Source organism: Dendrobates tinctorius, unplaced genomic scaffold (genome assembly GCF_039654945.1).
Source record: "Dendrobates tinctorius isolate UK_male_01 unplaced genomic scaffold, ASM3965494v1 ptg000120l, whole genome shotgun sequence".
Classification (NCBI taxonomy): domain Eukaryota; kingdom Metazoa; phylum Chordata; class Amphibia; order Anura; family Dendrobatidae; genus Dendrobates; species Dendrobates tinctorius.
Window position 1 is genome coordinate 22,107,349 of NW_027361788.1, and position 27,424 is coordinate 22,134,772.

General features: G+C 46.6%; 1 protein-coding gene and 1 long non-coding RNA gene across 2 annotated transcripts in view; one reads left to right on the plus strand and one right to left on the minus strand.

Annotated features, from left to right (window-relative positions):
• The window catches only part of LOC141101668 (extracellular matrix protein 2-like), a 194,337-nt gene that overhangs the window by 14,454 nt on the left and 152,459 nt on the right, over window positions 1-27,424 (plus strand). The gene's annotated exons all lie outside the window — the stretch shown is intronic.
• On the minus strand, window positions 6,253-7,311 carry LOC141046771 (uncharacterized). Its single transcript, XR_012219652.1, has 2 exons — window positions 6,966-7,311; window positions 6,253-6,625 (listed from the first exon to the last, which is right to left on the minus strand). It is a non-coding gene; the product is annotated as an uncharacterized lncRNA (long non-coding RNA).

Consider the following 27,424-nt stretch of genomic DNA (forward strand, 5'->3'; position numbering starts at 1 on the left):
ATTCTATAATGTCTGAGAAGCTGTTGTGTGATTAACCCTTTAGTAATGTCCTGGGCTTGTCAGGTTACCAGTTTTTCTAAAAACTTAATTTTTGATCCTTCCTGGGAATCCTTGAAGAATTCCAAGATCTTTATGATTTATGTTCACAAGGAAAGTGTTAATAATAACAAGACCCAGTAATTCAGTGAGAATTATTCCGCTGCCTCTTTCATCTTATAATAATGTTTTTCCGACTCTTGGCATCACTAAGGCAAGGAGTTGGCACAAACCGTTACCTTCTCTCCTGATCCTCCATTTTTCAGAATATATATGACCCAATACTAATAGCTTTAGTCGTCTGATGAGAGAGCCGCTTATCCGATAAATACAAAAAGTGCCATAATACCGAATATATATGGATCAATTTTCCCAATGGCGGATGTGAAATGAAAATATGTGGAGGGGGCCATGAAAGTGTCAGCATTGCTGCAGCATTGCTGTCTACATGTAGGAGCTGATGTTTGATAGATGACATTTTTATTGCTATGGGAGCAGCAAGTAGAGGCTTTCAATATATAGTCCTCCAGAAAAAGAAAAATGTAGGTAATTCACGGGAGAAATGAAAGGATGGCGGGCGGTGATGTCTCATGCATAGGAATGTGTCTGTGTTATAACAATCGGGTTATGTCTACATGTAGCAGACTGCAGATAAAAAGTGGTGTGGTGTAGTAACCACTGAGTCTGCTAAGGGGTGCTGTGTGGATGTCCCAGGAGAAAGGATGAATGGCAGAATACGGAATGGCCGTTATGTATCCCAAAGTGGGTGGCTTTGGGATGGAGACTTATGTGTTGTTCAGCAATGATATTGCTGAGGTGTTGCTTCAATGTATAAGGGAGAAGTCTCCAGGTAACTAGAGAGATGGGCGGGCTTGGTTACCTACAACCCCACACAGGGGTGTGTTTAAGAGTGTCATAATAAAGTATATGTGTGGCTGTGTGTAATAGGACCTTTAGTGAGGTCATAGCCATGTGATCACCTGTGGGTGTGGTTATGGACCATATAAGGCAGTGGTCCCCAACCTTTTTTGCACCAGGGACCGGCTTCAAGCAAGACCATTCTTCCATGGCCCGGCAGGGCGGGGATGGAGGTGTGACAGGGGTGGGGCTTTGGTCATAAGGGGGCGGGGCTATGAACGTGGTTGTAGTTTAGCAGTGCGTACTTATCATTTAATTATAACATTTATAATGTGACTCAACTCACCATAGGTTTTGAATGAGTGGGAGCATCTGGCTTGTTTCTCTGTTTCAGTGGGAGCACTGGGCTACTTCTACTGATGACCGTCACTGCTAATGATGATTGGAACCTACAAGGAAATGGAGCATTGAGCACTTAAGAAAGATTGTACTGGAGTACTGTACATGCTGATTATTTTCTAATCATCAGAAAATGTATGTGTGGTTCCCCCCGTCCTGTCCATCTCTGTGTGGCTCCCCCTGTTGTATGCATGGCTCCCCTGTCCCATCCTTGCATACATGGCTACGCTCCCACTCTCCCATCCTGTATACATGGCTCTGCTCCCACTCTCCCTCCCTTGTATATATGGCTCTGCTCCCATCCTCCCATCCTGTATACATAGCTCTGCTCCCACTCTCCTTCCCTTGTATATATGGCTCTGCTCCCACTCTCCCTCCCCTGTATATATGGCTCCGCTCCCACCCTCCCTCCTCTGTATATATGGCTCTGCTCCAACTCTCCCTCCCCTGTATATATGGCTCTGCTCCCACTGTCCCTCCCTTGTATATATGGCTCCGCTCCCACTCTCCCTCCCCTGTGTATATGGCTCTGCTCCCACTGTCCCTCCCTTGTATTGCATATATGGCTCCGCTCCCACTCTCTCTCTCTCTTATATATATGGCTCCGCTCCCACTCTCCCTCCCTTGTATATATGGCTCCGCTCCCACTCTCTCTCCCTTGTATATATGGCTCCGCTTGGCTGCCCCATCCTGCCCCATCATATTTACCCTCACATCGCTGACCTTCCTTCCACTGAACTTCCCTCCCTGCATCTCGCGGCGCTTCAGCTCCTGTGCGGAGCGGTCACGTGCTACCGGTCATTAAGGTCTATGAATATGGACGCCACGCCTATGGGAGAGGAGTGGCGTCCATATTCATGACCTTAAATGAGCGGTACACTTGACCGCTCAGCGCTGGATGAAGCCGCCGCGCCGACAGGGACCGCTAGGTGAGTATCAGCTGCTGCACCGCTTGTGTCCGCGGACCGGCAAGGGCACTGCAACGGCCCGGTGCTGGGCCGCGGACCAGTGGTTGGGGACCCCTGATATAAGGTACCTGAGGTCCGGTCACATGAGAGAGTGCATGGATCTGATTGGGCCATGTGGAAGGTCCCGGCAGGCCTAGGTGGAAGAAGGTGTGCTACCTTCCTGAAGACCACGTGCTGAGGCTGCTTACCCGGGGAGGCCCATGTATATTGGCTGTATGTGAGGAGGGATAAGCCTCCTGTGTTTTGCTGAGGCTCCAGGACTGAGCCTGAAGTCATGGACACTTATACTTGCTTTCGCCTGAGCTAAAGGCTATTCTTTGTGTTATGTGCTGTTTTATGGGTTTTGAAGCAATAAACCCTGTGAACTTTTAAAAGGAATGTGCCTCCTGGTTGTCTCCCGTCGCAACTAAGCGAGTAGAATCCCTACAGTGGTAATAACATGATGGGGTGTTTGTTTTTTAGTTTTAGCATCAGCCAGGCAAAACCCATAATTCTGAAAAAATGACAAAAAATAAATGTTTTCATTATATACGTATAAATATGTGTGCTAAATACATTATATATATATATATTATAGTTTGCATGACCCTCCTCACATGCAAAGTGCCATGGAATAAATGGCGCTATAATAATCTAATATATAAAGCTCAATGTGGGTGTGTATGTATGTATGTCTGGGATTGGCATCCGCACCGTCTCAGCTACAGCCACAAAATATGGCACAGTCACACGTCTGGACCCCGAGAGCGTCATAGGCTACGTTGTGAGGCAAAATTTTAACCCCGCGCGCTCCAGTTCACCAAACAATTTTGCCCCTATCTACATAACGGGGAAAAAGTGAAAGGAAGTGTTGGAGGCAAATTGACAGCTGCCAGATGTGAACAAGGAGGACAAAATGCGCCACACACTACCACGTGCTTCAACACATATACCACCCTCAGCACACATTTCACCACACATACACCAACCTCGCCACATAAAAGTCAAAACACAAAAGTCGCCACTAAAAACTCGCCACGCTGTCCCAGAGCTGTATAAAAGATGAAAAATGAGCTGTGATTGATTGCTATCAGCAACAGTTTTCTTTGTAGACAGTTGTGGTAACTGAGGATAACATTTAACTTTTAATCAAAGTATCAATAAAAATCTCAATAAAATTAAAAAATAACACCTTTGTGAAAAACTCAAAAAAAAAATCAAACCACAAAAAACGTGAAGACACACAAATAAAAATACTCACAGGTCTAAACCTGCCTAAAAATGAGTATAAGGCCTCTTATAAATATGATATAGTAGGTACTCTTTTTGATTTTTAGTTCCCAGATGGAACCATCATAATCAAAGAATATATGCCTGTGGTAAATTGATGAGACCCACACCTGGGGATTAAACCATCAAATAGTCACCAATATCACAAAATAAAGAGCATACCTATTATGTTCTTATATAAACCAACAAATAGTTGTTCCCTTCATAACAGATGGGACAATAGTAACTTTGGCACATGAACATGTATTTTTTCATGCATAAATGATTCCTGCATAACTGCTACTAAATGCCTAAAAAAACAACCCATGGAGTAGCAAGAGGCCAATGTATAATTTCTAAAAATTGCAGCTTATAGACAAGGCAGTATGGGGAGAAAATTGTTACAACAAAGTCATACTAAAGCCCCCGTTACACACTGCGATATTGCTAGCAATATCGCTGTAAAGTCACCGATTTTGTGACGTTATAGCGATATTACTAGCGATATCGCTGTGTCTGATACCTACCTCCGACCGGCTCCCCCGCTGGTTATCGCTGATCGCGCGAGAAGCTCCTGGACCATTCCTCGTCGGCCACTTCCTGCTGCGCTTCCTGTGGCGCCGACGAGCGACGCGTGGAGCCGGGCGGGAGGACGCAGGATCGCTGCGTCTGACAGGTAAGTAGCAATCTCCGACCCCTGTGATGTCGCTAGTGAGATCTGCCTGAGTGGCAGCTCACTAGCGACCACCTAGCGATGCACCAGCGATCCTGACCGCGTCATATCGCTGGTCAGGATCGCTGGTGCATCGCTAGGTGTAACGGTACCCTAAGGCACATGCTGTCCCACTAATCAGTGAGCATTCCAAATGACCATAAGAAATTCAACATCAGCAATGCCGTATTAACACACACTATGTATACATGTGTATACATGTATAACAGATTAATCAAGATGTACGGCATAAGGTTAATGAACGCTGCAGGATAAATGGTTTTAACATTTTTTCTTTTTTCTCTTTAGCATTAGAGTCTGTTATAGTATCAGGAGCGCTCCGTAGCTTACATAGACGCCTTGTCAGCGTAAGCGCTGCTCCATTAAAAGCACGTCACACGCCGGGGGCGTGGTTTACAAAGAACGCGATTTTTAGTTTTAGAGATTTCCATAGTAACATGATCTCTCTACAGCTGGCTTATCCATGATGTCAGTGCCAGCGCCGTCCCATTAAAAGTGCGTCACACGCCGTGGGCGTGGTTGAAAAAGGACGCGATCTTCAGCTTTAGTGATTTCCATAGTAACAGGAGCGCCCCATAGCTTAACCAGACATGATGTCAGCATCAGCACCGTCCCACCGTGGCTTACAAAGGTCTTCAGTCAAAACTACTTTAACCACAAGAGCGGGGAGGTCACGGTAAGGCAGCCAAGAATTTTTGCTAAAACTCCCCTGATGAGTATACACTAACAAAACGCGTCGGGAGACGCGACACCTCATGGCAGGCAGTATTGTGTACCGATCAATATGGTCCTAGAGTCATGTTAAAGAACATTGGAAGGACTGGATCTTTTCATGGGTGAGATCTACCAATACAGAAAGCCGTGATAGTGTGTGTTAATATGGCATTGCTGATGTTGAATTTCTTATGGTCATTTGGAATGCTCACTGATTAGTGGGGCAGCATGGTTCCTTATTATGACTTTGTTGTAACAATTTTCTCCCCATACTGCCTTGTCTATAAGCTGCAATTTTTAGAAATTATACATTGGCCTCTTGCTACTCCATGGGTTGTTTTTTTAGGCATTTAGTAGCGGTTATGCAGGAATCATTTATGCATGAAAAAATACATGTTCATGTGCCAAAGTTACTATTGTCCCATCTGTTATGAAGGGAACAACTATTTGTTGGTTTATATAAGAACATAATAGGTATGCTCTTTATTTTGTGATATTGGTGACTATTTGATGGTTTAATCCCCAGGTGTGGGTCTCATCAATTTACCACAGGCATATATTCTTTGATTATGATGGTTCCATCTGGGAACTAAAAATCAAAAAGAGTACCTACTATATCATATTCATAAGAGGCCTTATACTCATTTTTAGGCAGGTTTACACCTGTTAGTATTTTTATTTGTGTGTCTTCACGTTTTTTGTGGTTTGATTTTTTTTTTAGTTTTTCACAAAGGTGTCATTTTTTAATTTTATTGAGATTTTTATTGATACTTTGATTAAAAGTTAAATTTTATCCATCGCTATTTCAATTTGATCTTTTGGATACACAATCCCGCTCTCTTATATGTGGTAACTGAGGCCTATTATTCTTATCATTTCTATGGTGTTATCGTCCTTCTGTAAAGCTGGAAATAACACAATTTATTATCGTGCCAACACAGACCACCCTCTGACACAGACTGCAGGGGAAGCCCAGTATCACACAGGATAGGATTAGATACACGGCTCAGCAGTCAGTATCACACAGGATAGGATTAGATACACAGCTCAGCAGTCAGTATCACACAGGAGAGGATTAGCTACATGGCTCAGCAGTCAGTATCACACAGGATAGGATTAGATGCACGGTTTTATGTGCAATATAATCATTATAATTTGTTATAACTAACCACAGTTGGTTACTATGCCCAGGCAACGCCGGGCTCTTCAGCTAGTAAATAATAAAATTAATGTTTACGCTGTGAAATGTTTTGTGCAAATATGGAAAATATAATGCACATTAAGAAACTTTAAAAATTAGAAGTGTTAATAATTTAATTTTTTTTAGCATTTAACAAATTGAAATGTGAATGAACAAAACAGAAATCTAAATCCCATCACTATTTGGTGAGACCACCTTTTACTATCAAAACAGCATCAAAGCATCAATTCTTCTCATCATTTTCTCACAGTTTTTGAAGGAACTCAGCGGGAGGTTGTTCCAAACATCTTGGAGAATTGACCCCAGATCTTCTGTGGATGTCACTTGTGCAAATCCTTCTGTCTCTCCATGTGATCCCAGACAGACTGGATGATGTGATATCAGGTTTCTGTGGGGGCCGGATCATCACCTCCGGGACTCATTGTTCTTAATGACATTGGCTGCTGGATGTTGGGGTTCGTTGTCCTGCTGCAGAATAAATTTGGAGGCAAACAGGTATCGATTGTAAACAGGTGCTTGAGATGCAATATCGCAGAAGTTGAGGACATAGCGGTAATTTAATCAAAGATTATTTATTACTCTAACATAGCAAGCTGAATGATTATGATACAAAATTATACAAGGTTAGCAGCTTGTTAGAGACCAATGAAATGTTTTGCAATTTAGACATGTTACTTCCTCAGATAGAAGCAGCAGTGACAGTTATAACAAATAAACCCTATTATACAAAGCACTGAACAGTTACAATAGATGCAAGCATTTCTATAATGTTACTCGTTTCTATGATGCGTCATAGTGAGCTCTTTACCCATCACCGTCGCTATCCGGTCACTCTCTGGTGGTAATGACACACGCTGTTCAAGCCATAACGGGAGTCTATGCTAATGCGCCGTTAGGCTGTAAGTCCCTTCTTTGTGAGTTGCTTCTAGCACACGTTGCCCTGGCCACGTCCATACTCTGACGCTTGGCACTGGTCCCCTGTGTACTTTGCTTCCGCCTCTCAAATTACGGATTTCATGAATGTCCCTCTAACACGATCTGTTCACTTTTCTTGGCTCCGATACCACTCACTCGGTACTGGCCCTGATCACTCAGCTCTGTTCTCTGTCACTCGGTCCTTCTCTCGGTCCTGTTTCCAGTTTGGTCACTCGATTCCTAACTGGGATCTGGTCACTTGGATCGTCACTCAGTTCTGGTTACCGGTCTAGTTACTCAATTCTTGACTCGGGTCTGGACACTCGGACACTCACTCGGTTCTGGTCACTCTTAATGGCGGCAATAAGTGAACCTCGCTGCACCACTCGTCTGTCCTGCTACAGGTTCAAGTGCTAATTCCTCCCCTTCACTACCCTCCTGGGCCTTTTATAATTACTAACTGTGTGGCGCCCCTGAGGCTCAGTCGCCACAGAGGTACTGCACCTTCTCCTAAGGTGTAGTGCCCCACCACCTAGGTAAGTTGGGAACTCCTTTCCTCACTAAAAACACCTGCACCCCACACACAAGATAGTTCAGCAGGGCCACATTGCGGCTTCATGCTTAGAGGGTAGCAGAGCACCTTTCGTGGTTCCTGGCTTCGTAACACGAGATGTGCTTGGAGGTGGGTGGAGTTGAGATATATAAAAGGTTGGGAAGGTTTAGAATTACAGGTCAGTCTGGCGGGAGGTCAGGCGAGAGGACAGTCAGTCAGGAGAGTCTGAGGACGGGTCCGAGAGGGATGGAGGAAGGAGTGCTGCAGCTGCCTCAGTGACCTGAGCCAGCTGGCACGGGAAAGGAACAGAAGGAGAAAGACATAGAACTGCAACCTAAGATTCCATAAGAGAGAGAAAGATCAGTACGGAACGAAGTAGTGGAGAACAGAGAGGAGTTGTGGGTTGGAAGAGGAACCCTGCCTATAGGTTCTCAGCGCAAGGCCGGGGCCCGGCCCCTGAGGTTGTATGGACACTTATGGTTCTGCAGCAGACACCGGTGGAGTAGTTGGCTGTAAATGCACTACTCCCATCTAAGACTTGGGGCACAACAGCAACTGGATAGAGAGCCAGGACTCTGGTGAAAGGAGTCCCTGATAGAGGCTACAGCTGTCTGCCATACGAGTAGAGTTGTTAGGAACATCTGACAGGAGGAACTTCAGAGTATCATGGTACTGGAGATCTTCACACTTAGGCTGGGTTCACACGTAGCGGAACTCTTGCGGAAATTACCGCGAGAGTTCCGGAATTCCATTCCGCGGGAAAATCGCATTTTAAATTCCAGCATTTGTATGTGCTCTGATTGATATCTTACCCCCTTTACTTGCAACTGCCTTTGCTAATGCACTATTATCCCGTACACTGTATACATCGGTTTGCAGATACATTTTTCTATTATTATTAAAACATTTTTTGTCTTTGGGGGGGATTTTTTCAGGGATAATTCTAAGTTATTACCCCTGTCTCCCTTGGCCATATGTTCTGACACCCTCTTTCCTCTTTCTGGGTGAGAAGTGTAGGGGTTAGTAAGGATCAGCCCACGTGGAGCAGGGGCACCAGAGTAACGTAGGGTGTAAAAGCTCCGCTGTCAGGCAGGGAGACACCTAAATAGGGTTATTTAGACCCCTTTTCCTCCCAAAGCAAATGTTTACAAATCTGCCAAAAATTAGAGTTTTTTCCAGTTACTATTCCTTACATTTTTGTCTTGGTGGTTTGTGGCATGGGGTTATTATCTATTATATTTTTGTCCCCGGCCATCTGTTGTACTCCAAGCTGATGTTATTTACATAGGAGTCAACAGGGTGATTAGGGAGAGCCGCCGAGGAGCGGGGGCGCCATTTGCGTATCAAGAGGGTGCCAACCTCCGCTGTCAGGTAGGAGAGAGATATAGGGCCCTATAGGGACAAATAGGTTTGTGACCACACCATCTGTCCCAGAGGATCTGTCTGCAGCGTCGGCTTAACATCTCCCTTGCCGAACACCACAGGTGGCGTCACGAACTATTCATCTAACTACATTTCACCATTCACATCTTCCCCCATTGATTTGGGCGCCCAGGGTCACGGTTTGGGTCACCGCTGCTGTGACACGTCCCACTGATACCGGCCCGGCCCCAAGTACCCCACAGCCCTGGGAGGGCAACCCAACTTGGCGTCACGAACAGGATGACGAGACCCGATGCCATCGGGTTCTGTGTGCCTGAGATTAGTTGAACTTAGAGTTTTGAGAATGTGCAGAAGACCCAATTTAATAGACTGTGAAATGAACATTAAAAATGGCCGTTGGCGTGGAGAAGAAGGGCGTGACGAGATGGGAGGTCCTAGGAAAAGACCGCGAACAGTCTTGGGCCTCCCATGCCTGAATTACTATGTGACAGCAACATGGCCCACCCCCCAAGGGGTTCGTATACTGGCTTGGTATGGAGGCGCTGGAAGAAGACACCGCCCCAAGAAGAAGGGGCAGAAGCCAGTGGCGGAAAAGGGGCCGAGAGAGGAGGGAGAAGAATGGTAGAACGCTATGATGGAAAGAGAAGAGAAGATAGAAGAACGGGGGGAGGAGAAGCCACTCGCCCCCGGGCCACCCCTGTGGAGGCTGCGACCGCTGATAAATCCCCGGCAGCGTCCGTCAAAACCTTACAACCGGTATTGCCATTGGATGAGTCCCATCCGGAGGAGATATATGACGGCTCTGGAGCAGAATGGAGGGCCGGGACCGCGTCCCCGTCTGGACCGGGCGCGGTTGCACCGGCCTCCGCCGACGACCCCAGCTGAAACCGGCCTTGCCTCTGCCCGAATCCAACTGCGGTCCATCCCATCTAAAACTCCGGGAGTTGCGGCTGCCGCTGTCCACTACCAGGTGCCGGGACTGGAACCGCACCTGGAGGCACAAGGTACGTCCACTGCCCCCGACCTGACCCTAGCCTTGGGAGCGGAACCCACGAATAGAAATGGCCCAATTGACCTCCGCCGGCAGCCCCAAGCTGCGGTACTGCCACCCGAGGTCCCAATGGACACTGAAGAATCGGATTCCGAAGAACCAGCGACAGTGCCGGCTGAGTCACCAGCAGCAGCAGAAGTGCCATCGGAGGTAGCGGATATGCCGTCCCCGCAGGCAGTGGATGTTTCCATGGCCCTTTCAATTACCCCGACCAGTCCTATCTCTCCCTGTCGGAGGCAGAGTATATGCGATTAGCGAGCAACCAGCAACAGGATGAAGACACCCAAAGTACCACATCTGGTAGCAGTTCCCAGTCAGCAGGTTCCAGAAACCCAGGAGGGGACAACAACCACTAACTCTCGTAACCCAGGAGGGTTTATTTGCACCAGTTGTGCCTTTTGTTCTATATTTTTTCTATTTTTGCCCATCATGGTGTAGTTTTGTTTTTCTAGAGTTGCCCTGTGTCTTGGCAGCCTTTACATTTGAACTGAGCGGTCATGAACTTGGAGTGATCCAAAAACCGTGTTTGTAAATAGATGCACCTCTTTGGGTGCCCTTTCTTGGTTTTACATATAGACACTTTGCGAAGATTACGTCTACCTCGTATGGAGCATGACTCCAATCAAAGGACACTGCAAGAGATCCCGGCTGGGAGCGGTGTCCAGCACTTACAAGAATTGTTGAAAAGTTTTAATGTGAAATATTTAATGATGTGTTTTATAAGAGTATTGGTAACTAGGAAATGACTTTTATAGAGAACTAGTAATGTTTTGATACAGAGATGAGAGATTTGAATAAAGAATTGAAAATGTATATGGTGAACCAGGCATCATGGTTGTCACCCAGAGTTGAAAGAAGGTAGAAAATGTGCACTAGAGAGAGAAAAGAAAAGTGTACTAGAGATGGAAAGATGAAGAATACTGAAGTGATAGAGAGTAACAGATGATAGCACTTTGAATTAAGTATTGTATGGAAAAATTGCACTTTTGACTTAGGATTTTAGATAGTAACTAAGAATTGTTTGCAACGTTCAAGAATGAGTACCTCTCATATTGGGAAGTTTAGTATAAGAAATGTTTATTCAGCATTATAAAAATTTATATGTTCCTGTACTGTCAACTTTGTTTGCCTTGCAGCCCGCGGACGTGCTGTGTTTAACGGGGGGTATGTGGCGCCCCTGAGGCTCAGTCATAGAATCATAGAATCGTAGAGTTGGAAGGGACCTCCTGGGCCATCTGGTCCAACCCCCTGCTCAAAGCAGGATTTGCTAAATCATCCCAGTCAGATGTCTGTCCAGCCTCTGTTTGAAGACTTCCATTGAAGGAGAACTCACCACTTCTCGTGGCAGCTTGTTCCACTCATTGATCACTCTAACTGTTAAAAAGTTTTTTCTAATATCTAATCTGTGTCTCCTCCCATTCAGTTTCATCCCATTGCTTCTAGTCTTTCCTTGTGCAAATGAGAATAAAGTTGATCCTTCTACAATGTGACAGCCCTTTAGAAATTTGTAGACAGCTATTAAGTCTCCTCTCAGTCTTCTCTTTTGCAAACTAAACATTCCCAAATCCTGCAACCTTTCCTCATAAGACAGGGTTTGCAGACCGGTCACCATTCTGGTCGCTCTTTTCTGAACTTGCTCCAGTTTGTTGATGTCTTTTTTAAAATGTGGTGACAAAAACTGGACACAATATTCCAGATGAGGTCTGACCAAAGAGGAGTAGAGGGAAATAATGACTTCACGTGATCTAGACTGTATGCTTCTGTTAATACATCCTAGAATTGCATTTGCCTTTTTTGCTGCTGCATCACACTGTTGACTCATATTCAGTCTGTGATCTATTAGTATACCCAAGTTTTTTTCACATGTGCTGTTGCTTAGCCCTATTCCTCCCATTCTGTATATGCTTTTTTCATTTTTATTGCCCAGATGTAGTACTTTGCATTTTTCTCTGTTAAAAACCATTCTGTTAGTTGCTGCCCACTTCAGTTTATTTATATCTTTTTGAATCCTCTCTCTCTCTTCTCTAGTATTAGCTATCCCTCCTAGCTTTGTGTCATCAGCAAATTTAATCAGTTTACACTCAATTCCTTCATCTAAATCGTTGATAAAGATGTTGAACAATACAGGGCCCAGGACAGAGCCCTGTGGTACCCCACTTGAGACATTCTTCCAACTGGATGTGCAGCCATTTACAACCACTCTTTGGGTCCGATCACTAAGCCAGTTATAAATCCACCTAACAGTTGCCTTGTCCATTACATACTTAGTCATTTTTTCAATAAGGATTGTATAAGATACTTTGTCAAATGCTTTGCTGAAGTCAAGATATACTATATCTACAGCATTTCCTTGATCCACTCAATCAGTGATTCCGTCATAGAAGGAAATTAAGTTAGTCTGACATGACTTATTAGTTAGAAACCCATGCTGACTCTGTCGCCACTGAGGTACTGCACCTTCTTCTAAGGTGTGGTGCCCCACCATCAAGGTAAGTTGGGAGATCCTGACCACGTTCCAACACTCGGACCCCACACAATAGAGTAGTTCAGCATAACCACATTGCGGCTCTTTTGCCTAGTGAGAGGCAGAGCACCTTTGGTGGGTCCCTGCTTGGGACACTAAACGTGCTGGGAGGTGGGTGGAGGTGAGAACACACTAAAGAGCGGGATGTTTTAGGAACTGAGTCAGTCAGGAGTCAGTCAGTAGGAGAGTGAGAGGGAGAGAGGAAGCCACTTGGAGGGGAGTGGGGATCCCTGGAAGAAGGGATGGAGGAAGGAGTGCTGCAGCTGCCTCAGTGACCTGAGCCAGCTGGCACGGGAAAGGAAAGAAGGAGAAAGACATTGAACTTAAGCCTGAGCTTCCATAAGAGAGAAAGACAAGTACGGGACGTAGGAGAAAAAACACAGAGGACGTGGGTTAGAGGAAGAACCCTGCCTAGAAGTTCTAAGCGCAAGGCTGGGGCCCGGTCCCCGAGGTTGTATGGACACTAATGGTTCTGCAGCAGACATCAGTGGAGTAGTAGGCTGTAAATGCACTACTCGCATCTAAGACTTGAGGGCACAACAGCAATACGGATAGAGAGCCGGGACTTAGGAGTAGAGTGTCCCCGAAGCAGGCTACAGCTGTCTGCCGTGCAAATAGAGTTCTTGGGAACATCTGTCAGGAGGAACTCCAGTGTAACTCAGTACTAGGAGATCTTCACACTTTAAGGCGCTATAGAGGAGACATTCAGAAAAGGCACATAAGTTGGTGGAGTGTGGAAGGGAGCATTCCATCTTGCCTGGAGGTTGACTGAGTCCCTGACCTGGAGGACATGGCACAGAAGCGGGCACTACAGACTGTGAGTAAATCGTTGGAACTACATGCCTGGTGTCCTCCATTCCGTCCTGCGTCCATCCGCCTGGCACTGCTACATCCCCCTGCTCCAGACACTACATGATCTAAGTGTCCCCACACCTACACTGCCCTGGGACAACAGCCCTGCCTGTGGAGGGCTATACCACCATTGCTGCACCACACCATTTGTCCCAGAGGATCTGTCTGCAGCGTCGGCTTAACACCTCCCTTGCCGAACACCACAGGTGGCATCACAAACTATTCATCTAACTACATTTCACCATTCACATCTTCCCCAATTGATTTGGGCGCCCAGGGTCACGGTCCGGGTCACCGTTGCTGTGACACATCCCACTGATACCGTCCCGGCACGGAGTACTCCACAGCCCTGGGAGGGCGACCCATGTAGCACCGGCCAGAAACTGGTTAGCAGGATGTATGGGATAGGTAGACATCTTTAACAGCTTTAACGTGCTGGCCCTTTAGGAGGCTTCCAGGATATCTGCATGAAGTGAGTAGTCCTGGGTGGAAGCAGATGCCGAGAGAGTGTGGACATGTAAATAAGGATGCCAGCGTCCCTGCAGGAGGAAGGAAGAAGACACGTGTAAGGATGTGCTAACAGTACCCCCCCTATGTACCCTCTTCTTCAAGCCTGCTCGAAATTTCTGAAAAAGTAGTGGAGCATGAATATTTTCGGGGGCTCCCAAGACCTTTCTTTAGGGCAAAATCCTTTCCAATTAACTAAGACAAAAGTCTTCCCTATCATCCTCTTCAAGGCTAGGATATTCTTTACCTCAAAGACATCATCGCGGATGACGGGAGCAGGCATAACACCAGGATCCTCAAAGAAGGGACTTAAGGTGACCATCTTCAGGAGAGACACATGGAAGGAATTGGGTATTTGTAAGGAGGCTGGTAGCTTCAATTTATAGGATACTGCATTAATTTGTTTGAAGACTTCAAAGGGACCGATGAAGTCAGGACCCAACTTGTAGGATGGGATCTTAAGATGGATGTACTTGGAGGATAGCCATAGCCTAACCCCTGGCTGACAACACGGAGGATCCAAAAGTCTCTTGTCTGCATTCTTCTTCATACGCTCAGATGATTTCTCTAGAGTAGCTTTAGAGTCCATTCATATTTTTGATAAATCCTTTGAAAGGGCATCAGCAGCTGGTACACCTGGAGCGGCCATCTCTGGAAGAGGAACTCCAGGCTGAAAGACAAAAAAAATAGAGAACTTGCAGAAGATTCTTTTACATGATTGTTATAGGAGAACGCTGCCCAATGTAAGAGTTTGACCCAATCATTATGATGTGTATTTGTGAAGTGTCGCAGGAAGCTAGCCAGAATTTGTCTGATTGTTTCTACTTGTCCATTGGATTGATGGTGGTAAGCAGATGAGAAACGCAAAACTATGTTCAGAAGCTTGCACAAAGCTCTCCAGAATCTGGATGTAAACTGAACACCTCGGTGGGACACGATGTGGCGAGGGAATCTGTGAAGACGTGGTGGATGAATTTCTCTGCCAGTGCTGGAGTGGATGGAATGCCTGGTAGTTGGGGTGAAATGTCCCATTTTTGAGAAGTGATTCACCACTACACAGATGACGGAACAGCTTGAGGACACAGGAAGATCTGTAATAAACTCCATGGCAATATACTACCAAGGCAAATGAAAGTGATAGGAGTCGTCCGGATGGGAGTGGCATAGGAGTGTTGCTGCGGGCACAGGAAGGACAGGCGGAAACGAACTGCATGATCTCCTTATGCATGGTAGGCCACCTGTAGTGACAAGATATGAGCTGCAAAGTCTTCTTCTGCCCGGCATGCCCAGCCACCTTGGAGGAGTGACCCCATTGCAGAACTAGCTTCCTGTCTGATTCTGACACAAGGTTTTACCAGATGCAATTTGGGACAGGTTTACTGGAGCCATAGTAACCATCTTGGATGGCTCGGTGAGGAATTCAGTTTCTCCTCATGGTCGTTGGGCAAGAAGGAGTGGGAAAATGCATCAGCTTTGATGTTTTTGTCAGCTGGTAGGAAATATAGAACAAAATCAAAACAGGCAAAAACTAACGACCAGTTTGCCTGGCATGGGTTCAGTGTTTACCCGGACTGCAGATAGACCAGGTTCTTATGGTTGGTATAAATGATGACTGGATGAACTGCTCCCTTGAGAAGGTACCGCCACTCCTCAAGAGTCATTTTGATTGCTAACAGTTCTCGGTCGGTAAGTGAATAGTAGCTCTCTGGGTGAGATAAGTCCTTGGAGAAGACACCACAGGTCACCGTACGTCCAGAAGGGGACTTCTGAGTAAGAAATGCTTCAGCCTCAGAATATGAAGTGTCTACCTCCAGAAAGAATAATTTATGCACTTCAGGTCGGTGTAATACTGGAGCAGAGGAGAAGGCTTGTTTCCGGGAAATAAAAGCGTTCTCAGCCTCTGGAGTCCATACCTTCAGAGCAGTCCGGGACGAAAATGTGGAATGAATTGTCAGTAGTAGTTAGAGAATTCTAGGAATCTTTTGATAGCTTTATCGCTGTCAGGACACGGCCACTTGAGGATGCAAGACATCTTTTGCAGATCCATCTCCAGGCCTGTGCCCGTGATGCTATAAACTAGAAAGGGCAAAGAATATTGTTCAAACACACATTTCTCAAATTTAGTGCACAGGATATTCTCTCTGAGTTGCTGCAGGACTAGGCGAATGTTCCGCCTATGCAACGGCAGATCTGGAGAAAACAAGATATTGTCCAGATAAATCATGACACAAATATAGATGAGATTTTGAAAGATATTGTTCACAAATTCTTGGAAGACAGCTGGGGCATTGCTGAGCCCGAACGGCATAACTCGGTATTCATAATGACCGTCCCGGGTGTTGAAAGCCATCTTCTACTCATCTCCTCCATGTATCCGGATAAGGTTGTATGCTCCTTGCAGATCCAGTTTGGTAAAGATCCTACCATCTTTGAGGCCGTCAAAGAACTCGAGAATCAACAGCAATGGATACTTGTCCTTAACAGTGATCTGATTGAGCCCCCTGTAATCATTACAGCAGAAAAGGGGCAGCAGTGCTTACCTGCCCAGGTCTCCCAAACAAATGCACTCTCAGGATGCAGCATCCACATGTTGTAAAGATTGTGGTAACCCCCTATAATCAATGCAAGGTCGGAAGGTCCCGCCCTTTTTCTTTACAAAGAAGAAACCAGCTCCAGCTGGAGAAGGACTTCTGAATGAAACCCATAGCCAAATTCTCCTTAACATACTCGGACATGCCTAGAGTCTCTGCCTGGGACAGGGGGTAAATACGGCCATGTGGAGGTGAGGAGAGGATCCTGGAAACAGGTCAATAAAGGCAGTTGTACGGTCTATGTGGAGGTAATGTATTTGCTTCTTTCTTGTCAAAGACTTCCGCATATGACCAGTAGGCAGATGGTAATCCCGACAGAGAAGATGGTGCCACTGGCGGCCGGACAGGTCGTACAGGAGCATGACACTTCTCATGACAAGACTGACCCCAACAAAGCACCTCACCAGATCGCCAGTCAAGGGCAGGTTCATGCATGCGGGGCCACAGAAGGCCCAGAAGAAGCAGATGAGACAGGCTAGGAAGCACGTAGAAGGCGTTCTGCTCACTGTGCAGTATCCCAATGCGGAGCTTTACTTGCTCAATGACCACCTGAACGGTTTGCAATAGGGTCTTTCCATTGACATGGCTCCCGAAACCATCATTGATTGTGGATACTTCAGACTAGACCTTGGAAATCAAGAGTCTGGAGGAAGAGTGGAGAGGCCCACAATCCAAGCTGCATGAGGTCTAGTGTGAAGTTTTCACAATCAGTGATGGTTTGGGGAGCCATGTCATCTTCTGGTATAGATACACTGTGTTTTATCAAGACCAAAGTCAGCGCAGCCGTCTACCAGGAGATTTTAAAGCACTTCATGCTTCCCTCTGCCGGCAAGCTTTTTGGAGATGGAAATTTAATTCTCCCGCAGGACTTGGCACCTGTCCACATTGCCAAAAGTACCAATACCTGGTTTAAAAGCAACAGTATCACTGTGCTTGATTGGCCAGCAAACTCGCCTGACCTTAATCCCATAGAGAATCTATGGGGTATTGTCAAGAAGAAGATGAGAGACACCAGACCCAACAATGCAGACGAGCTGAAGGCTGCTATCAAAGCAACCTGGGCTTCCATAACACCTCAGAATTCCCTGATAGTCTTGAGATTTCTTTGTACCCTGCACAGATTCTAGACACCCTGTGCCAGATGCAGCAAAGCAGTCCCAGAACACAACAGAGCCTCCTCCATATTTCACAGTTGAGACAGTGTTCTTTTTTTGATATGCTTCATTTTCCATTCTGTGAACATTGAGCTGATGTGCCTCGCCAAAAAGTTCCATTTTTGTCTCATCTGTCCATAGGACATTCTCCCAGAAGCTTTGTGGCTTATCAACATGTAGTTTGGCAAATTCCTGTCTGGCTTTTTTAATGATTTTTTTCAACAATGGTGTCCTCCTTGGTCGTCCCCCATGAAGTCCACTTTTGCTCATACAGCGACGGATGGTGCGATCTTTCACTGATGTTCCTTGAGCTTGAAGTTCACCTTTAATCTGTTTAGAAGTTTTTCTAGGCTCTTTTGTTACCATTCGTATTATCCGTCTCTTTGATTTGTCATCAATTTTCCTCCTGCAGCCACGTCCACGGAGGTTGGCTACAGTCCCATGGCGCTTAAATTTCTGAATAATATGTGCAACTGTAGTCACAGGAACATCAAGCTGCTTGGAGATGGTCTTATAACTTTTACCTTTAACATGTTTGTCTATAATTTTCTTTCTAATCTCCTGAGACAACTCTTTCCTTCGCTTCCTCTGGTCCATGTTGAGTGTGATACACATGTCACCGAACAGCACAGTGAGTATCTGTAGCCCTCTATACAGGCCCATTCAATGATTCCAGGATTGTAGACACCTGTGATGCTAATTAGTGGACACACCTTGATTTAACATGTCCCTTTTGTCACATTATTTTCAGGGGTACTATCATTTCTGTCCAGGCCTATTTCATGAGTTTTATTTTTTTTTAAAATTCTGTGGAAGCATGGTTGAAATGCATTGTCTGATTTTCATTTGTTCATTTTCAAAGATTTTTGATTGATTATTACTTTATTCAGATTCAAGTTATTTCTGTGAACATTATGGGTTTTTCTGTCATTAAATGAGGGGTACCAACAATTTTGACCACATGTGTATAACATTTACATTATTGAATGCCTCTTTTAGGCCGGGATCACACATGCGAGAAACTCGGATGAGTCTCGCTTGTTAATACCTGGCACTGCCGCCGGCACATAGGAGCATAGTGTGCAGCTGCATGTATTGCTATGCGGCCACACGCTCCAATCCGAGTGCCGGTGGCAGTGCCGGGTATTAACATGCGAGACTCGTCCGAGTTTCTCGCATGTGTGATCCCATTCTTAGAGCAAAGCTTTTCTCAGGTCACTCCAATTTCAGGAATATTGGCCACATCGGGATACTACCTCCTCATCCATCACCATTACACAGGAGGGAAACCCTCAAGACTCTTGGTGTGGTGAGACCTCTTTAGGGCCAACCCATCAAGGCTTCTGCCCTTCCCTCACAAGTCCCAAAACAACACAAAGTCGCGGTCTATGATATTTGGATTCAATGAATTCTGGACTACATTCAGCGTCGGACTGGAGTACCTAGGGCCCACCAGAGAAAAATCACTCTCGGGGCCCACCATGCAGTTATACAAAAATTCCACACAGGATAGATCCTATATACTACACCACACGCGAGAGCTAACACATCTATACACTACACCACACAGGACACAATCTATATACTACACCAAACAGGAGAGCTGACAGATCCTCTATACACTACACCAACCAGGAGAGCTGACATATCCTCTATATACTACATTAAACAGGAGAGCCGACAGATCCTCTATATACTACACCAAACAGGAGAGCCGACAGATCCTCTATATACTACACCAAACAGGAGAGCTGACAGATCCTCTATATACTACACCAAACAGGAGAGCTGACATATCCTCTATATACTACATCAAACAGGAGAGCCGACAGATCCTTTATATACTACAACAAACAGGAGAGCCGACAGATCCTCTATATACTACACCACACAGGAGAGCTGACAGATCGTCTCTATACTACACCACACAGGACATCTGACAGATCCTCTATATACTACACCACACAGGAGAGCTGACAGATCCTCTATATACTACACCCTACATGAGAGCTGACAGATCCTCTATATACTACACCCTACAGGAGAGCTGACAGATCCTCTATATACTACACCCTACAGGAGACCGGACAGATCCTCTATATACTACACCACACAGGAGAGCTGACAGATCCTCTAAATACTGCACCACACAGGAGAGCTGACAGATCCTCTATATACTACACCACACAGGAGAGCTGACAGATCCTCTATATACTACATCATACAGAAGAGCTGACAGATCCTCTATATACTACACTACACAGGAGAGCTGACAGATCCTCTATATACTGCACCACACAGGAGAGCTGACAGATCCTCTATATACTGCACCAAACAGGAGAGCTGACAGATCCTCTATATACTACACCAAACAGGAGAGCTGACATATCCTCTATATACTACATCAAACAGGAGAGCCAACAGATCCTTTATATACTACACCAAACAGGAGAGCCGACAGATCCTCTATATACTACACCACACAGGAGAGCTGACAGATCGTCTCTATACTATACCACACAGGACATCTGACAGATCCTCTATATACTACACCACACAGGAGAGCTGACAGATCCTCTATATACTACACCCTACATGAGAGCTGACAGATCCTCTATATACTACACCCTACAGGAGAGCTGACAGATCCTCTATATACTATACCCTACAGGAGACCGGACAGATCCTCTATATACTACACCACACAGGAGAGCTGACAGATCCTCTAAATACTGCACCACACAGGAGAGCTGACAGATCCTCTATATACTACACCACACAGGAGAGCTGACAGATCCTCTATATACTACATCATACAGAAGAGCTGACAGATCCTCTATATACTACACTACACAGGAGAGCCGACAGATCCTCTATATACTATACCACACATGAGAGCTGACAGATCCTCTATATACTGCACCACACAGGAGAGCTGACAGATCCTCTATATACTACACCACACAGGAGAGCTGACATATCCTCTATATACTACACCACACAGGAGAGCTGACAGATCCTCTATATACTACACCACACAGAAGAGCTGACATATCCTCTATATACTACACCACACAGGAGAGCTGACATATCCTCTATATACTACACCACACAGGAGAGCTGACAGATCCTCTATATACTACACCACTCAGGAGAGCTGACAGATCCTCTACATACTACACACCCACAGAAGAGCTGAGAGATCTTCTATATACTACACCACTCAAGAGAGCCAACAGATCCTCTATATACTACACCACTCAGGAGAGCTGACAGATCCTCTACATACTACACACCCACAGAAGAGCTGAGAGATCTTCTATATACTACACCACTCAAGAGAGCCAACAGATCCTCTATATACTACACCACTCAGGAGAGCTGACAGATCCTCTACATACTACACACCCACAGAAGAGCTGAGAGATCTTCTATATACTACACCACTCAAGAGAGCCAACAGATCCTCTATATACTACACCACTCAGGAGAGCTGACAGATCATCAATATACTAATGTAAAAGAAGAAAAAAGACATAGGCCACAGACGGGATCACCCAAGGCAGGAATTAGCATAAAATTATACACACTTTATTTGACATAGAAAAAACAAGCAAAAAACCTATCACATTTTGATATGCTGTTTATATGGTTCTAGGGCTATCACATACATTGGTACTTTGTGGAGTATTTTTGCTGCAGATGGTTGGCTCTACTCTATTATGAGTCTAGTGTGATTTGTTTGTATGTCACATGTGTGACTATTTTTAATGTTTTTAAATGTTTTTTTTGCTTGTATTTTCTATGTCAAATAAAGTGTGTATAATTTTATGCTAATTCCTGCCTTGGGTGATCCCCTGTCTGTGGCCTATTTCTTTTTTCTTCTTTTACATTGTCACATTGCTACACCACACAGAAGAGCTGAGAGATCCTCTATATACTACACCATACAGGAAAGGTGACAGATCCTCTATATACTATACCCCACAGGACACATACTCCATATACTACACCACACAGAAGTGCTAATATATCATCTTATGCAAAATACCACTCCAGGTTATTTTTTTTTAATTTAATCACAGGAGTGATATAAGTGATGTAGGTCCTGTGTGTGTAGTAAAATACTTACCAGTGGCCATATTCCACTGCAACGAAGAAGACCGAAGCAACGACACAGCGGCAGAAGACGGCGACTAGTTCGTATTTTATTTCACACAGGGAAGCTGTATGATAGCTTTTTTTGCGGGGCGAGACACTTTTATTATTACCATTTTGGGACAGATATGATGTTTGATCACTTGTTACAGCTTTTTTTGTGGAATTGTGGCGACCAGAAAAAAGGACATTTGGCATTCTTGAATTGTTTCTGTTTACAGTGTTTACTGATCGGGTTAATTGTTTTTAAATTTTGATAGTTCGGACTTTTCTGAACGCGGCGATACCAAAATGTGTATTTTTTTTTATTTTTTAAATATCTTTATTGTCAATGGGATAAAAGGTGGTGATTTGAAGTTTTAGTACCTTTTTTAAAATATATATATATTTTTTTTTACTTTTCACTGGTAGAGTGAGCCCCCTTAGGGGACATGAAGATGCGATCATCCGATCGCATGTGCTATTATATACAGTGATGCCACAGTATCGCTGCATATAGTACAAATCATCGTCTCCTTTGAAGCCCGGCAACAGGAAGCTAACCCCACGGCTGTCATGACAACCAATCGGTGACCCGCGATCACATCATGGGCACGCCAATGGATGAGAGAATGATGCACACGCATGTTGGCACATGTAATATGCTACTGTCAGAGATTGACAGTGGCATTCAACATGCGCCATACATGTAAGGCGGATGTTGTAACGCTTCCTGTGTTGTCTCACGACGCACCCAAGTGAGTAGCAATCCCACAATTGGTATTAGAAGTGCGGGCAGGGTTCCCAGGGAACACGTGTGAGGGCTACACAGGTGCTGCATGTTCTGTGGGAAGGCGACCATAAACCAACATATAATATCAGACAGCATGGAGGACCTGGTGAAACACCTGGTGTGAGGCCAGCTGCAGCAGCACCAACAACAGCTGGCATAGTAAGAGACAAATAAACTGCTCATGCATCATATACAGGAACAGCACCGTCAACAGCAGCAGCAGCAGTTTAATCTACTCACAGAGGTGGTTCGTGGCAAGGCAGCAGCTCTGCCTCAAAGGTTGACTGATGATTTTTACATCCGGAAGACGGTAAGAGGAGCCCTGCAAAAAGTCACTGAGGGTGACGACATAGAGGCCTTTTTGACAATGTCCAAAAGGGTCATCGAGAAGTAGATACTTCCGCCAGAGCAATGGTCAGAAGGCTTACTATAACCTAGTCTTGCAATACACCAAGGAATATGTCAAACTGAAAACTGTAATTTTGGCGTGCTTGGCGGTGACATTGACTATTGGGGCCATTGTTTGATCTACTGCACCTGGTCCAAAAATGGTTACAGCCAGAGTCCTCTACTCTTGTGCAGATGGTGGAGCAAGTGGTGATGGATCAGTTTGTGCATTCACTTCCAAGGCCAATACAGACTTGGGTTGCTAAGGGTGATCCCCAGAATGCCGATGACCTGGTCGGACTGGTCGAGAGATATCAGGGGTCAAGAGTTCTTTGAGGAAGCAACCCACTCCATACTGGGGGTCCCAACAGAGGGCGGAGGTCCAAGATGGGATGGGACATCCAAGGTCCAAAGGGGAGGGGGAGGTAATGCTGAAGGTCCCACCTGGCAATATTATATGCTGGAAGTGTCACAGCCCAGACCATATAGCGCCTGTTGTCCCTGGCCTCTGAGCAGTTAGACTGCAGCCTGGGGCGCCACTGTTCATACTATGCGCATCCAGCGTGCAGTGTTAACTGACCACCCAGTGAGGGGCCTCAAGTTTGTCCCGTAAAGGTGAATGGTTGGCAAGTGACTGGACTGCTAGACTCAGGAGGGCCACACTTCCTCTCCAGCTGATCCCTGAGAAGAAGATTGTAATGAGAACAAAAGCAAGATGCACAAAATGTGTGAAACCTGATGAATTAGTGGATTACTAAACTGGGGGGGTGGCCACTAACCTAATGGGGTTGTGCACCCCTGCACAACCCCAGTTTGTGCTTGAAGGGATGATCCCTGGGAACCTTGGAGACTGTCGTGCACCGACGCTGCTAGCCAGCACTTACGGGTTCTGGTTACGTGATCAGGGAACAGGATACACGTCACCGCAGGTCCTTAAGTTGAGGAGTGTGGATCCAGTGTTGCCCGGACACCGCAGGTCCTTAAGCTTCTCAAAGGAATTGACTGTGCTCATAGCTGCTCCTGCCACTAAGATTGCTGTCCTTACTGTTAGGAACGGCGGAACGCACTAAATAAAAATAAATAATAAAGTGCGTTCGCTGCTCGGGGTCCACCGTGCAGTAGGTGTTACACCGCTGCTAGGTAATGACAGAGGAGCAATATGGCGGTATGATGCGCACGGGTTCAACTTCACCCGGAGTGCGCAGAGCGGGCTCTGTTCACACACAGAGGTGCCGACATGGCGGTATAATGCGCACGGGTTCAACTTCACCCGGAGTGCGCAGAGCGGGCTCTGTTCACACACAGAGGTGCCGCAACAAAAACATACAAAATGCTGAACCTGTTAGTGACACAGGCCTCAGGTAAATGCACACACGGTATCTGGTCACAGGAGCAGGACCCAAGACAGAGGAGCTGCGTCCCTCTAGACCTACCATGTGTGCGGTGTCGCTTCTGCGAGCGCCAAGAAGGGCTGCAACTGCAGCGCGGCGTAGGACACTGCCGCTCGACGACAAGCCAGAAAGCAAGCGCAATGTCGGACGCTAGCGTAGCAGTGCGGTGTGCTCAGTGGCTTAAGGCTTGCCACTAACTGGTGCTAACTGCTAAACTAATTCCCTATCCACATGCGTAATATCAGAGGGAAGGGGTTTTATAATGAGTCAGTCACCAGAAACATACATCCGTCACCATTCACACATAGCAAGTATAGTCTATACTAGCGCATGGCCGAACGGTCATGAGCGCTTTTCATAGCTGTGCGTGACCTTCCTGATCTCCAAGATGGACCAATGAGATCTGGAGCAGGACCTGGGCACATGACTCCCGATCTCCAATGGGAGATCGTCTCGTGAGCATGCCCAGTAGGAGCACAGAGGAACTTAGTCTCTGGAGCGGTCTGCTGCAAAGTAATCTTCTCTGCAGTAGATAGACAGCAGGAGACCGTGGAATGTGAGGCTCTGGATTCCTGCAGAGCAGACACAGAAACCTGACGCCTAACATTACCCCTCCCTAGGGCCCCCTCCTCTCTGAGCCTTCCAATCCACCACCCTGTGCCCATCAGAGGCATAGGCCTCAGACTCGTCCGGAGGCAAGTCTGATGTCCCAGTAGGTGACACGGAAAACCGGGACACGTGGAAGGTATCAGAGGCGGCAAGATCCCAGGTTTAAGAAGGGACACGTGGGAGACAACGGGCGAGGCAAAAACGCCCGGAGCATAAGTTGAAATGGAACGCCGCGGTGTGACGGCGGATGTCTCCACTCTCTGCTTAAGGAGGCTAACCCGAAAATGAGGCGCATGCCTGAATATATTTTTTAATGTCCCGAGCCCTGTGCAGCCACCAATATGACCCCACCAGGAGTTTTGTGGTCTGCATGTAGCCACAGTGACCACCCGCCCTGGACGCGTGTGCCCACGTGAGGACCTTTGGCCGAAGGTGGGGAGGGACAAAAGTCTTGCCCGGCGGCACACAGATTGGCCATTGCGGGACACTGTTGTCCTGAGAAACAGCACGTTGACAATGGTAACCGCAAATGGAGTTTTGTGCCGGACGCGCCTCGAGAACGGTGCGAGACACCTCCAATGGACTCTGGAGTGGAGTCTCTGGCTCGGGTGGTTCTAGAGGCTCAGAAAAGTTGGGAGCAGAGGTAACCTTCCGTTTGGATGGAGCACGCTCCAGACCGCGCTCCGAAAAACGGAGATCAATGCGGGTGGAAATGGCAATCAGCTCTTCCAAACTTGCAGGAACCTCTCTGGTAGAGAGTGCATCCTTAACATGCTCCACCAAACCTCTCTAAAACACAGGGATGAGGGCTTTATCAGACCACTCCAGCTCGGAAGCCAGTGTCCGAAAACGAACGGCATACTGACTAACCGAGAGGGATCCCTGAGTCAAAGCGAGTAGCTGAAGAGAGGTGTCGTGCATGACCCATGGTCCCAGGAAGACCTGCTTAATAGCTGTTAGAAACTGAGGAGCGGTCCGAACCTCTGGGTCACCACGCTCCCATAGTGGCGTAGCCCACTCCAATGCCTTTTCCGACAGAAGGGAAACAATAAACCCAACCTTGGCCCGTTCCGTAGGGAATCGCACAGCCAGTAACTCAAGCTGGATAGAGCACTGGCTGACGAAACCACTACAGGAGGCACCATCGCCAGAACATTTATCGGGCAACGGGAGGCGGGTAACTGTCGGCGCTTGGGAGGACGTGGACATACGTGAAACCGCATCTGCGATCGCGTGTACAGCAGCCTCCGAAGACTTCGCCGCTGCGATAACACTCTCAAGAGTAGCTAACCGGCCCTCTAGCTGGCGAATGCATTGAAGGAGTTGCTGCTGATCTGCCATTACTAGCCAGACCCTGGCGCTAGCATAATGTTAGGAACGGAGGAGCGCACTAAATAAAAATAAATAATAAAGTGCGTTTGCCGCTCGGGGTCCACCGTGCAGTAGGTGTTACACCGCTGCTAGGTAATGACAGAGGAGCAATATGGCGGTATGATGCGCACGGGTTCAACTTCACCCGGAGTGAGCAGAGCGGGCTCTGTTCACACACAGAGGTGCCAATATGGCGGTATAATGCGCACGGGTTCAACTTCACCCGGAGTGCGCAGAGCGGGCTCTGTTCACACACAGAGGTGCCAATATGGCGGTATACTGCGCACGGGTTCAACTTCACCCGGAGTACGCAGAGCGGGCTCTGTTCACACACAGAGGTGCCGCAACAAAAACATACAAAACGCTGAGCCTGTTAGTGTCACAGGCCACAGGTAAATGCACACACGGTATCTGGTCACAGGAGCAGGACCCAAGACAGAGGAGCTGCGTCCCTCTAGACCTACCGTGTGTGCGGCGTCGCTCCTGCGAGCGCCAAGAAGGGCTGCAACTGCAGCGTAGGACACTGCCGCTCGACGACAAGCCAGAAAGCAAGCGCAATGTCGGACGCTAGCGTAGCGGTGCGGTGTGCACAGTGGCTTAAGGCTTGCCACTGACTGGCGCTGACTGCTAAACTAATTCCCTATCCACATGCGTAATATCAGAGGGAAGGGGTTTTATAATGAGTCAGTCACCAGAAACATACATCCGTCACCATTCACACATAGCAAGTATAGTCTATACTAGTGCATGGCCGAACGGTCATGCGCGCTTTTTATAGCCGTGCGGGACCCTCCAGATTTCCGAGATGGACCAATGAGATCTGGAGCAGGACCTGGGCACATGACTCCCGATCTCCAGTGGGAGATCGTCTCGTGAGCATGCCCAGTAGGAGCACAGAGGAACTTAATCTCTGGAGCGGTCTGCTGCAAAGTAGTCTTCTCTGCAGTAGATAGACAGCAGGAGACCACAGAATGTGAGGCTCTGGATTACTGCAGAGCAGACGCAGAAACCTGACGCCTAACGCTTACATTATCCCTTATCTGAGCGCT